The sequence below is a fragment of the Schistocerca gregaria genome, chromosome 7 (genome assembly GCF_023897955.1).
Source record: "Schistocerca gregaria isolate iqSchGreg1 chromosome 7, iqSchGreg1.2, whole genome shotgun sequence".
Classification (NCBI taxonomy): Eukaryota; Metazoa; Arthropoda; class Insecta; order Orthoptera; family Acrididae; genus Schistocerca; species Schistocerca gregaria.
The window spans coordinates 139565349-139578755 of NC_064926.1; the positions used below are offsets into that span (position 1 = coordinate 139565349).

The 13407-nt window shown below is 42.9% G+C and overlaps 1 protein-coding gene across 1 annotated transcript in view; it reads left to right on the forward strand.

Annotated features, from left to right (window-relative positions):
• The window catches only part of LOC126282333 (serine/arginine repetitive matrix protein 1-like), a gene marked incomplete at its 5' end in the record, with an annotated part of 52573 nt that overhangs the window by 13029 nt on the left and 26137 nt on the right, over window positions 1-13407 (forward strand). The gene's annotated exons all lie outside the window — the stretch shown is intronic.

Below are 13407 nucleotides of genomic sequence, written 5' to 3' on the forward strand. Positions count from 1 at the left end.
TTGGCGCCAGTGGCGACACCTACAACGTGCTGACATGACGCAAGTTTCCAACCGATTTCTCATACACAAACAGCAGTTGACCGGCGTTGCCTGGTGAAACGTTGTTGTGATACCTCGTTAAGGAGGAAAAATGCCTACCATCACGTTTCCGACTTTGATAAAGGTCGGATTGTAGCCTATCACGATTGCGGTTTACCGTATCGCGACATTGCTGTTCGCGTTGGTCGAGATTCAATGACAGTTAGCAGAATATGGAATCGGTGGGTTCAGGAGGGTAATACGGAACGCCGTGCTGGATCCCAGCGGCCTCGTATCACTGCGGTTACCCTTAACGCTGCATCACAGACAGGAGCGTCTGCGATGGTGTACTCAACGACGAACCTGGGTGCACGAATGGTAAAACGTCATTTTTTTCGGATGAATTCAGGTTCCGCTTACAGCATCATGATGGTCGCACCCGTGTTTGGCGACGTCGAGGTGAATGCACATTGGAAGCGTGTATTCCTCATCGCTATACTGGCGTATCACCCGGCGTCATGGTATGGGGTGCCATTCGTTACACGTCTCGGTCACCTCTTGTTCGCATTGACGGCACTTTGAACAGTGGACGTTACATTTCAGATGTGTTACCACCCGTGGTTCTACCCTTCATTCGATCCCTGCGAAACCCTACATTTCAGCAGGATAATGCACGACCGCATGTTGCAGGTCCTGTACGGGCCTTTCTGGGTACAGAAAATGTTCGACTACTGCCCTGACCAGCACATTCTCCAGATCTCTCACCAATTGAAAACGTCTGGTCAATGGTGGCCGAGGAACTGGCTCGTCACAATACGCCAGTCATTACTCTTCATGAACTGTGGTATCGTGTTGAAGTTGCTCTGTTTGACAATGCCCAGGCGTATCAAGGCCATTATTACGGCCAGAGGTGGTTGTTCTGGGTTCTGATTTCTCAGGATCTATGCACCCAAATTGCGTGAAAATGTAATCACATACCAGTTGTAGTATAATATATTTGTCCACTGAATACCCTTTTATCGTCTGCATTTCTTCTTGGTGTAGCAATTGTAATGGCCAGTAGTGTAGTTACAAACTAGCAGGGATGAGCTTTGTGAGACATGAGACATGATCGGAGGTAAAAGTAAGTTACCTCACGTACCATCGGTGGGTGCGATGATGATTGAACTTGCAGTTCTCTGTGAACGTCCACCAGAATGTATCATTGGTGTTCAGTGTGCTTACTAGGCCTAGTAGACTATACAAGGCGATTCAAAAGCAATTGCACAAAGTTCGAGGGTGTGATGTCTGAATAAAAATAAGGGTAATATATTAAATAAAGGTTTGTATGACCGTGGCTTATTTCCGAGTTATGGTGCATAATGTCATTTTTGGTAGGTATTACACCATAGTCTAATAAAGGCTTTTGGCACGTGTTCGCCTGCACATCGACTGTTGCTGCTTTGTCGACGATACCTGTGTACACTTCAGACGGGAGGAAAGAGGGTATCTCAGCGTTGTTTATCTCGATAAGTGATCAAATCGTGCAGGCCCACTTGCTTGACCCACCCGATCTCTGGATCTTAATCTCTGGACTTCTCCATTTTGGGCCGTCCCTAGGAGCTCGTGTATGGTATTGCAGTTGAGAACGTAGTGAAGTTACAACAGCGAATTGGAAATAACTCTAAGACTATGCAGAATGAGATGAACGCACCTTGCATCATTTCGAGTCGAGTACGTCACTGTCCTCGTGTAGATTGATATCATCTGAACAGGTCCTGTGGTAAACGTACACTACATATTGAGCTGAATGTAGGGCCCTTCGTGTCGTTTCTTTCTGAGAAAAATCAATTCTGTGTTCCACTGGTGATCCCTACTCCAATGCATAACTAGGCAATGAAGCAATTTCAGACAAAACTTTATTTAACGTTTTACTCTTACTTTGATGCATACATTGCGCTCACTAAGTTTGTACAGCTGCTTTGGAATTACTCTGTATAATGGGCGTGAACATGTTGAGTAATTGCCGTGAAGGACATGGAAATGCGGCGTAGCCATGTGAGACCGACTTTTCAGCTGCTGACAGAATTTGAAAGGGACCTCACCGTGGACCATTATTTGGCTGGCTGGTCGAATCGTACAGTATCCAGATCCGTGGGGCATTTGAATGTGACATTGGTCCGGTGAATGGGAATGTGAGAACAGGCATACTGTCTACTGTATTCGCTGACACATATCTTTGGATGTTGTATTTTGAATGTTTCTCCAGTCAGTTGGCAGCCGATGCTTGGACTACAGACATTAAAGTTTTCAGATAGTCTGCGTAAGCAGTTATGTTGGATACTGATGCGGTATATGTAGCGATCGTGTCAACCCCTTCAGAATCAACTACAGCCTGTAAGATAGCGCATTGAAGAGCCGAAACTGTTAGCTAAAAAATAGATCATGTGAACGGTTGTAGGCGTTTCATTTTTTCACAATATTTACTAACGTAGTGGGCCATATTGCCACAAGAGTGGATCCAATGGCTTTATGAAATCCTTTCCAGCCGAACCAATGCATGCATGCCGGCTACAAGAGGTGCAACGTCATAATACTAAGTGAGCTCATATTGCCAGGATATTTGTAAATGTGACTTTAATCACTAAAATAACATCACAACTCTTTTAACTTATGAATTCCAATTTGCTTCCCCCTCTCCTTCTGGGTGCCTCATTTTTTGATAATTCAGTGTAGATATTAACAACGTAGTTCCTAACAGTGTAAGATAAGCATTGTTGTTGTTGTCTTCAGTCCTGAGACTGGTTTGATGCAGCTCTCCATGCTACTCTATCCTGTGCAAGCTGCTTCATCTCCCAGTACCTACTGCAACCTACATCCTTCTGAATCTGCTTAGTGTACTCATCTCTCGGTCTCCCTCTACGATTTTTACCCTCCACGCTGCCCTCCAATGCTAAATTTGTGATCCCTTGATGCCTCAAAACATGTCCTACCAACCGATCCCTTCTTCTAGTCAAGTTGTGCCACAAACTTCTCTTCTCCCCAATCCTATTCAATACCTCCTCATTAGTTACGTGATCTATCCACCTTATCTTCAGTATTCTTCTGTAGCACCACATTTCGAAAGCTTCTATTCTCTTCTTGTCCAAACTAGTTATCGTCCATGTTTCACTTCCATACATGGCTACACTCCAAACAAATACTTTCAGAAACGACTTCCTGATACATAAATCTATATTCGATGTTAACAAATTTCTCTTCTTCAGAAACGCTTTCCTTGCCATTGCCAGTCTACATTTTATATCCTCTCTACTTCGACCATCATCAGTTATTTTACTTCCTAAATAGCAAAACTCCTTTACTACTTTAAGTGTCTCATTTCCTAATCTAATTCCCTCAGCATCACCCGATTTAATTTGACTACATTCCATTATCCTCGTTTTGCTTTTGTTAATGTTCATCTTATATCCTCCTTTCAAGACACTGTCCATTCCGTTCAACTGCTCTTCCAAGTCCTTTGCCGTCTCTGACAGAATTACAATGTCATCGGCGAACCTCAAAGTTTTTACTTCGTCTCCATGAATTTTAATACCTACTCCAAATTTTTCTTTTGTTTCCTTTACTGCTTGCTCAATATACAGATTGAATAACATCGGGGAGAGGCTACAACCCTGTCTCACTCCTTTCCCAACCACTGCTTCCCTTTCATGCCCCTCGACTCTTATTACTGCCATCTGGTTTCTGTACAAATTATAAATAGCCTTTCGCTCCCTGTACTTTACCCCTGCCACCTTTAGAATTTGAAAAAGAGTATTCCAGTCAACATTGTCAAAAGCTTTCTCTAAGTCTACAAATGCTAGAAACGTAGGTTTGCCTTTTCTTAATCTTTCTTCTAAGATAAGTCGTAAGGTCAGTATTGCCTCACGTGTTCCAACATTTCGACGGAATCCAAACTGATCCTCCCCGAGGTCTGCATCTACCAGTTTTTCCATTCGTCTGTAAAGAATTCGCGTTAGTATTTTGCAGCCGTGGCTTATTAAACTGATAGTTCGGTAATTTTCACATCTGTCAGCACCTGCTTTCTTTGGGATTGGAATTATTATATTCTTCTTGAAGTCTGAGGGTATTTCGCCTGTCTCATACATCTTGCTCACCAGCTGGTAGAGTTTTGTCATGACTGGCTCTCCCAAGGCCGTCAGTAGTTCTAATGGAATGTTGTCTACTCCGGGGGCCTTGTTTCGACTCAGGTCTTTCAGTGCTCTGTCAAACTCTTCACGCAGTATCGTATCTCCCATTTCATCTTCATCTACATCCTCTTCTATTTCCATAATATTGTCCTCAAGTACATCGCCCTTGTATAAGCCTTCTATATACTCCTTCCACCTTTCTGCCTTCCCTTCTTTGCTTAGAACTGGGCTGCCATCTGAGCTCTTGATATTCATACACGTGGTTCTCTTCTCTCCAAAGGTCTCTTTAATTTTCCTGTAGGCAGTATCTATCTTACCCCTAGTGAGATAAGCTTCTACATCCTTACATTTGTCCTCTAGCCATCCCTGTTTAGCCATTTTGCTCTTCCTGTCGATCTCATTTTTGAGACGTTTGTATTCCTTTTTGCCTGCTTCATTTACTGCATTTTTATATTTTCTCCTTTCATCAATTAAATTCAATATTTCTTCTGTTACCCAAGGATTTCTAGCAGCCCTCGTCTTTGTACCTACTTTATCCTCTGCTGCCTTCACTACTACATCCCTCAGAGCTACCCATTCTTCTTCTACTGTATTTCTTTCCCCTATTCCTGTCAATTGTTCCCTTATGCTCTCTCTGAAACTCTGTACAACCTCTGGTTCTTTCAGTTTATCCAGGTCCCATCTCCTTAATTTCTCACATTTTTGCAGTTTCTTCAGTTTTAATCTATAGGTCATAACCAAGAGATTGTGGTCAGAGTCCACATCTGCCCCTGGAAATGTCTTACAACTTAAAACCTGGTTCCTAAATCTCTGTCTTACCATTATATAATCTATCTGATACCTTTTAGTATCTCCAGGGTTCTTCCACGTATACAACCTTCTTTCATGATTCTTAAACCAAGTGTTAGCTATGATTAAGTTGTGCTCTGTGCAAAATTCTACTAGGCGGCTTCCTCTTTCATTTCTTAGCCCCAATCCATATTCACCTACGATGTTTCCTTCTCTCCCTTTTCCTACACTCGAATTCCAGTCACCCATTACTATTAAATTTTCGTCTCCCTTCACTATCTGAATAATTTCTTTTATTTCATCGTACATTTCTTCAATTTCATCATCATCTGCAGAGCTAGTTGGCATATAAACTTGTACTACTGTAGTAGGTGTGGGCTTCGTATCTATCTTGGCCACAATAATGCGTTCACTATGCTGTTTGTAGTAGCTTACCCGCATTCCTATTTTCCTATTCATTATTAAACCTACTCCTGCATTACCCCTATTTGATTTTGTGTTTATAACCCTGTAGTCACCTGACCAGAAGTCTTGTTCCTCCTGCCACCGAACCTCACTAATTCCCACTATATCTAACTTTAACCTATCCATTTCCCTTTTTAAATTTTCTAACCTACCTGCCCGATTAAGGGATCTGACATTCCACGCTCCGATCCGTAGAATGCCAGTTTTCTTTCTCCTGATAACGACATCCTCCTGAGTAGTCCCCGCCCGGAGATCCGAATGGGGGACTATTTTACCTCCGGAATATTTTACCCAAGAGGATGCCATCATCATTTAATCATACAGTAAAGCTGCATGTCCTCGGGAAAAATTAGGCTGTAGTTTCCCCTTGCTTTCAGCCGTTCGCAGTACCAGCACAGCAACGCCGTTTTGGTTAATGTTGCAAGGCCAGATCAGTCAATCATCCAGACTGTTGCTCCTGCAACTACTGAAAAGGCTGCTGCCCCTCTTCAGGAACCACACGTTTGTCTGGCCTCTCAACAGATACCCCTCCGTTGTGGTTGCACCTACGGTACGGCCATCTGTATCGCTGAGGCACGCAAGCCTCCCCACCAACAGCAAGGTCCATGGTTCATGGGGGGGAGATAAGCATTAGTAAGCGTTATTGTCAAGCCTGGATTAGAAGGATTATCAGAAAAGGCAGTAAATAAATTTTTTTATGAAAGTTACTGTCTGATTTTCCAAAAATGTGTTAGCGGAAACTTGAGGAAACACAGTCCATTCAGCTTTGCACTGTCAAAAATATATCACACCCTATTAACCATTGACAGCAGGAAGAAATAATAAACAAGGTGAGAAGTTCCAATTTCTTATGTGTACATAATGATGAAAACCTAAATTGGTGTGTGTGTATGTGTGTGTGTGTGTGTGTGTGTGTGTGTGTGTGAATTCCTAAGGGATCAAACTGCTAAGGTCATAGGTCCCAAGACTTACACACTACTTAAACTAACTTACGCTAAGGACAACACACACCCCTGCCCGAGAGAGACCTAAATTGGAAAAAACATCATAGTAGACTTGCTAAAACGTTTATTTTCGGCTACTTTTTCTATAAGAAATAGTTGTTATGATTGGGGATGTAGGAGTACAGGGTGACAATTGTTGACCTATATGAAAAAAACGTAAATTAATTACAGCCTATGGCGTGAACACATTTTATTCAACGTCTAATGGTCACTACAGGTCTTCAGTTTTAGGTTATGGCACGTTCGATATGCCTGCACCCTTGGCGGAGATCTGGCGCAGACGAATAGCGAAATTCTTATGACCCGCTGAAGTGTCGCAAAATCTATGCTGTCGATGAACTCCTCAGTGGCTGTTGTCAGGTCAGCAATTGTTTTGGGGGTACTGCTGCCGCGCGGGATTAGCCGAGCGGTCTCAGGCGCTGCAGTCATGGACTGTACGGCTGGTCCCGGCGGAGGTTCGAGTCCTCCCTCGGGCATGGGTGTGTGTGTTCGTCCTTAGGATGATTTAGATTAAGTAGTGTGTAACCTTAGGGACTGATAACCTTAGCAGTTAAGTCCCAGAAGATTTCACACACATTTGAATATTTTTTTGGGGTACTTCTGTACATCTTGTCTTCAATATAACCGCACAAAAAAGAGTCGCATGTGTTCAGATCAGGATAATATGGCGGCTAATCTATGTCCGCGGCAGTGGCCTCTGGGTACCCCAAGGTTGTATAACAGTGATGAAATTATCTTCCAAAACCTTCACGTACCTTTCGGTAGTGACCGTGCCATCAAGGAATATCGCACCGATTATTCCGTGGCTGCACATTGCACACCACACGGTCACCCGTTGAGGGTGAAGAGACTTTTCGATCGCGAAATGCGGATTCTCAGTCTCCCAAATGCGTCAGTTTTGCTCATTGACGAACCCATCCAAATAAAACTGGGCTTCGTCGCTAAACCAAACCGTGCATGCACATTCCCGTCTTGCTCCTCGGCCAACAGAGCAGTTTGAAGGTCCTAATGCAAACAGTTCAGAGTTATCATTTTATTTCATACAGTTCAATATTTGTCACACTGTGAGTAAGTAAATATAATTTGCATATTTTCATTGACAGATTCAGCAGATCTCTTCATTTAGGTAAATAGAATTCATGGTACAAAAGGAAATAACAAGAACTAACTTCGTCGTATGAAGAGCTACAGCCTGGGTTCAGTTCAGGGTGATGGTGTAGCCAGCTACGGCGTTTACTAACGTCTTCACATACAGATATGACGGCTTGCTGGAAACGCAGTGGACTTGTTTTGACAACAAGGATCAAAGAGTGGCAGTATTATTTATTTATTCATTAACAGTATAGAGTAGCCCTCCACCTGGAAATGTAAGGTGGGTCGGATGCTTCTGAATCTAACAGCAAAGACTTCTCATTGTTACAACCTTATTGGTATACAGTTGTTAATGATTTTTAATAATATAAAAAACATAATATATAAATTCTTCCAATCCCTGTGTAAATACAGCAAACCAGTGCGTAAATGTATTGGTTAAAAACATAATATATAAAAATTTCTCTGAAGTTACAGAAAAATGAATGCTTAACAATTGTTAAAATTGTTCCATGTAATTTGTTACTACCTAGTTGATGAGAATTAATTTATATAATGCAAATGTCAAAGAAAAAGAAAAAAAAGAAAATCTAAGTGAGCGTGGTGAAAATAATTTGTAGTATGTAGAGGGAAGTGATATGCTGTATTTGGATGCGTAATGCAGTCTAAGTAAGATGTTGGTTAATAATGACCTATTTCTACCCAGATGAGAAGGTCTCGGTACAACCTTGAGGTATTCTCATCTAAAATGGTTTGTGCTAATGTATGTTTACACAGGTTATACAGATTAAATGCTGATTGAGCACTTCATACATGGAATATATGAATTTTAACTTTACATGAGAAATACACTTATGTTTGTAACTTGTTAGTAGAAGTAGAAAATACTTCATTGCTACTTGAATGCATTATTTCTTAAATAACCTAATACATTCCTGCTATATAAAATTTATTGATTATAGCTTTGAATAGAGAAGAGAATATACTTCTGTCTGCACTCCATAAGACGAGCAATACATTACTTATTGTGTGCAGTGTACTTTAAACACCATGAAGGATATCATTGGGGAGGAGGTACCTCGGAATAAAAGTTCTTCGAGCCTTCTCCTCCCAAGCGACATTACCTTATTACTACAGTCTTAGTATGTGGCGCCGGTGTTTATTTGTGGTATGATTGTTGTGTTGTTTGTGACTGTGTTGTGGCATGCAGTGTCACGTAATTTTGGTTTTGGTCCCTTACATGTTGATCCCTTCTGAGTCATGTTCACTTAGTGTTCCTTCCTCGGTTTCGGAATCTGTGGTCGTGTTTATGTCCTTCGATGTGGTTTGTTGTGTTGTTTGTGCTTGTCTACACCTCCTTCCATATGGGTTTTGGTGCTTTTATTCTTCGTGAAGAGTGTTAGATACAATATCGGCTACGCTATTTATTGTGTTTCAGTCATCGGGATTACGTATTATTCTGGCGATGTCACTGTCGTTCTAGCCGGCCGCTGTGACAGAGCGGTTCTATGCCCTTCAGTCCGGAACCGCGCTGCTGCTACGGTCGCAAGTTCGAATCCTGCCTCGGGCATGGATGTGTGTGATGTCCTTAGGTCAGTTGGCTTTAAGTAGTTCTAAGTCTAGGGGACTAATTACCTCAGATGTTAAGTCCCATATTGCTTACAGCCATTTGAACCATTTGAACCATTGTCGTTCTGTATAGGTCTCACTTGTGCTAGCATCTTGCACAGCAGTGTGACATGTTCTGGTGTCCCAATTTCTCCGTGTACGCATACTTCATCGTTAGTTAGTCCCGTGCGTTTTAAATGTACTGGATACGGCCCGTGGCCTTAGGAAATGGACCATCCCTCGGCTTGGGTAGACATGTTTCAGCTGTAGTCTTTCGTGTACATCAGGAAAGAAAGAGTGTACTCGGCGACTCCAATCGGATGCATCCCACTCTCTCTGACATGTTTGAATCAACCATTGTTTCATTTCTGTTTTGTTTATAGTGTTCGTTCCCATAATTTCTGTGACTTTATCTAGCCTGTCCCTCATAAGCCAGTAAAGTGCAGCTCTATAACGTATTGTTATGTCTATAGGGCAGATCCCCGTCACAACGCAAAGTGCCTCTAGTGACGTGGTGCTGAAGGCTCCGCTCATTCTGAGTACACTACGTTGACGTTGTCTTGCAATTGTCTTGGTAGTCTGTATGTTCAGTCTGTGAGCCCAAGCACTTGCGGCAAAGCATGCGATGGATTCAAATATCGCAATGTGGTAGGTCTTTATCATCTTAATAGGTAATTTGTACTGAGTTGTGTTTAGTCTTGCTAGTTTGTGCATAATTTTGGAGGGTTTGTCAACTGTCAATTTTATATGATGGTTGAAAGTCTGTTTTTTGTCTATATGCAGTGCGAGATATCGTGTGGCTTGCTTCCTCTGCTTGCTTGTATTGTCTAATTTTAGAATCGGATTCCTCTGTAGTGTCCCTCTGAGCAGTAAACATACAGTTTTGTTGGGAGCTATTTTTAATTTATTTTCTTTGCACCAACAGTTAATTTTCTGTAGCAGTTGCGTGCCTTTGGTCTCTAGTGCTGCTCTCGAGTTGACTGACACAACTACGAGCAAGTCATCTGCGTACCCTATCGTCAGTGTCCAGGCTGTTCAGCAGGGGCTCGATTGCGATATCCCAGAATATTGGTCCACAGATCGAACCCTGCGGACGCCCCTTTGTTATTCTCTTGACAACCTTCCGTGCACCAGCCCTCCACACCTCTACTCTGTCTCTGCAGTAGTCGAGGAGGCTATTGTAGAGGGAAGCTGATAGCCTCATTTCCCTTAATCTGGCGAAGAGGGACGGCCACCAAAAGTTGTCAAAAGCCCCGGCTACGTCGATTAGAATGGCGGCGCCGTATTTGTCGGTGATGCGTTTTGTAGCTGTCAGTGCTTGATTGACAACGTCTTCTATTCCCCGAAGCCGAATTGATCGGGCATTAGGCCGTGGAGGCGACTGTGCGATTGTAAACGGTCACACAGGAGCCTTTCCTGTACTTTGCCCAGAGTGTTTAAGAGGCAGAAAGGTCGGTACGTTTTGGGGTCTGTTTGCCATTTGTCTTGTGATTTCGTGATTACTACTCCATTAGCCGTTCTACAGAGGTCTGGGATTCTTCCTGTTAGTAGTGTATCGTTGAACATGCTAGTAAGAAGAGGTGTGATTTTGTGTTTCTGTTTGTTTTAATGTTTCTGAAAGTATTTTGTCTGGGCCGGGTGCTTTTCGGTTTTTAAGCCTGTCGATTGCCGTCGCGACTTGTTCTTGCGCAAATGGCATGGTTACACTGTCGTTCTGTAGCTGGGGTGTTATAAAATTGGTCCGGTACTATTGCCTTGTTGTTTTGGTATTTCTTTTTCGAGTCACGATACATGTGAAGTCTTACCTGTCTTTGCTTGTTGGTAGTAATTCCTTACTTAGTCTTGCCATTCTGTCGACCACGGTTATTTCTGTCCCCACCCAGTTTTTTCACATGGTATAGCTGCTTCCTATGCTCTTTGTATGACCTCTGTCAGTACATTCGTTTGTAATCTATACTGACTTGAACAGTGTGTTGTGACGACGCCTCAAAAACATGTCGAACGTTTTGCCAGTCGGCTCTTCCTATGAGTAAATGCTGCTGTTCATGGTCCATGTTATGTTTATTGATATATCTGTCCGTGATTATGATGATTGTGTTGTGGTCACTGTGTGTGGCTCTGTCTAATACCACCCTTGTATTGACTAGTGGAAGAGATTTTGCTTTCCCTAGAGAAAGGTCTATGTTACTTACACCACCGGCGCCTCCGTGGTAGGTAGATGCCTGACGCTTCCTATTCAGTATGAAGAGGTTGCATTCATTTACCAAGTCAAGCACTAGTTTCCCTCTGTCGTCAGTTCTATCTGAGTTCCACAAGGGGGATTTTGCGTTGATATCGGTTAGAATGAGCAGACGTTTTCTTTCTTAGTGTCGTGCAACGTGTTTTATTTTGTCTAAGAAAGGTTCTATATCATACGAGTACCGAGCGTAAATAGACGACATGAGCCATACATTCTATTCATCTGCTATTTCTGCTGTGGCAATATGTTCAGAGCAAAACTGGGTGATCTGTGTTACTAAGACGTTTTTATTAACTACTTACGCGTTTGGTGTTCCTGCTATTGTGATGTAATGTGACGGGAGCCCTCAAATTTTCCCGCCTTGCAGAAAAGGTTCCTGAACGCAGGCGATGTTTACTTTTGTTTCTTCTGAGAGCCTACCTAGTTCCATGTTTACTAGGGTACTGCCCTGGCAATTTAGTTGTATTACCTTCAGAAGGGATATCTAGTGAAGGAAAACACTTGGGTGTGGTTTCTTTAAAATCCAGAAACACACGTCCGTGTGCTCTCACGAAGACTTTGTATACTTTCTCTAGGTTTAGGCCCTCCCCCTTTCGCGTACATGCCTCCCCTAAAAGCTTACATAGCTCTTTGGGCCGGCCGCTGTGGCCGAGCTGTTCTCGGCGCTTCAGTCCGGAACCGCGCGACTGCTGTGGTCGCAGGTTCGAATCCTGCCTCGGGCATGGATGTGTGTGATGTTCTTAGGTTAGTTAGCTGTAAGTAGTTCTAAGCTCTGTGGGACTGATGACCTCCGACGTTGTCCAATAGTGCTCAGATCCATTTGAGCTCTTTGGGTTCGTTGGCAGATTTTCAACTCTTAGGATCATCCTGTCAGTTTGTTCTGCAATTAGAAAGCAGATATCCCCGTTTTCACGCTTAGTTCCTATTATAACGAAGAACTGTTGGAAATATATCCTTGTTTTCAAGTCTGCTAAGCCGTAGGTTAACTTCTAAGTTTTCGTGGTTTACGTAATTAACGGTATTCAGCTTGGGGTCCTTGGTTGTGTCTCGTTGGTGTTCTTGACCGTTTGTTGCTCCGATTTCGAGTAATTTTTTAGTGCAGCATGTCTTTCCTGCTTTATGGTTTCTGGTAGTATGGAGTGTGATTTGTTTTCGCTGAGCATTTCCCCTGTTAGTGACTTGTTGTTTTTTTATTTTTACCGGGGACTTGTTCGTGAAATGCGACTGTTGTATGTCCGTTTATGGAGTGGTTGTGTCTGGTGCTGTCCCGTTGCAGGAGGTGCCTTTCTGTTCAACTACCTTACTGTTTTTTTTTTCGTAGTGTCTGTGTGCGCTAGCCCCGTAGACAAAACGAACTGATGTAATATAGGGTCTACATTTGGTTGTATCATATTCTACTTGTTGCGCGGGTAGTGTGCAAAAGTCTTGTTTGCCCTTGGTGTTGGATTTCTTGTTAACTCAGTGACATCTTCATTCTGAGGATGTTCAAGGACGTAGCTATATTTCTCTGTACTATCTCGCGGTATTTCGTGTTCCAGTTTGTCTACTCGTAAAAGGAGACCAGCTTGGAAGATGGCCCAATAAAACATGTGATGTTTCAGGTGCCTGACAACCTCGTATTTAATTGCACCCTGCATGCACATTTCGTCTATATAGTCGGTAATGCTGAAGGCCTACACTGTATTGTCTCCCGGAACTGAGGCATTATATTAGTGTCGGTATCTGCATTTGGTGGTTGTAATATCCCCATGTGTTGCCGCCAGGCAAAGGCTCTACGCCAGCCTCTCATCCTAGTCGGCGGCAATTTGTACCTTTGCCTGTTTGTGTTATTAGTTACGTCTGTTCCTGCGCGTTGGGGGGGGGGGGGGGTTGACCATTATGGTAGCACTCCTTATTAATGAACGTTGTACAGGAATCGTATTCTGTGCGCTCTATTTGTCTTTCGTAGAGCTGTTTATATATAGGACAGTCCGGCCTCCCTGCCTTATCGCATGTTCTGTTTCTGTGTTTGCATGGTATACAGCCT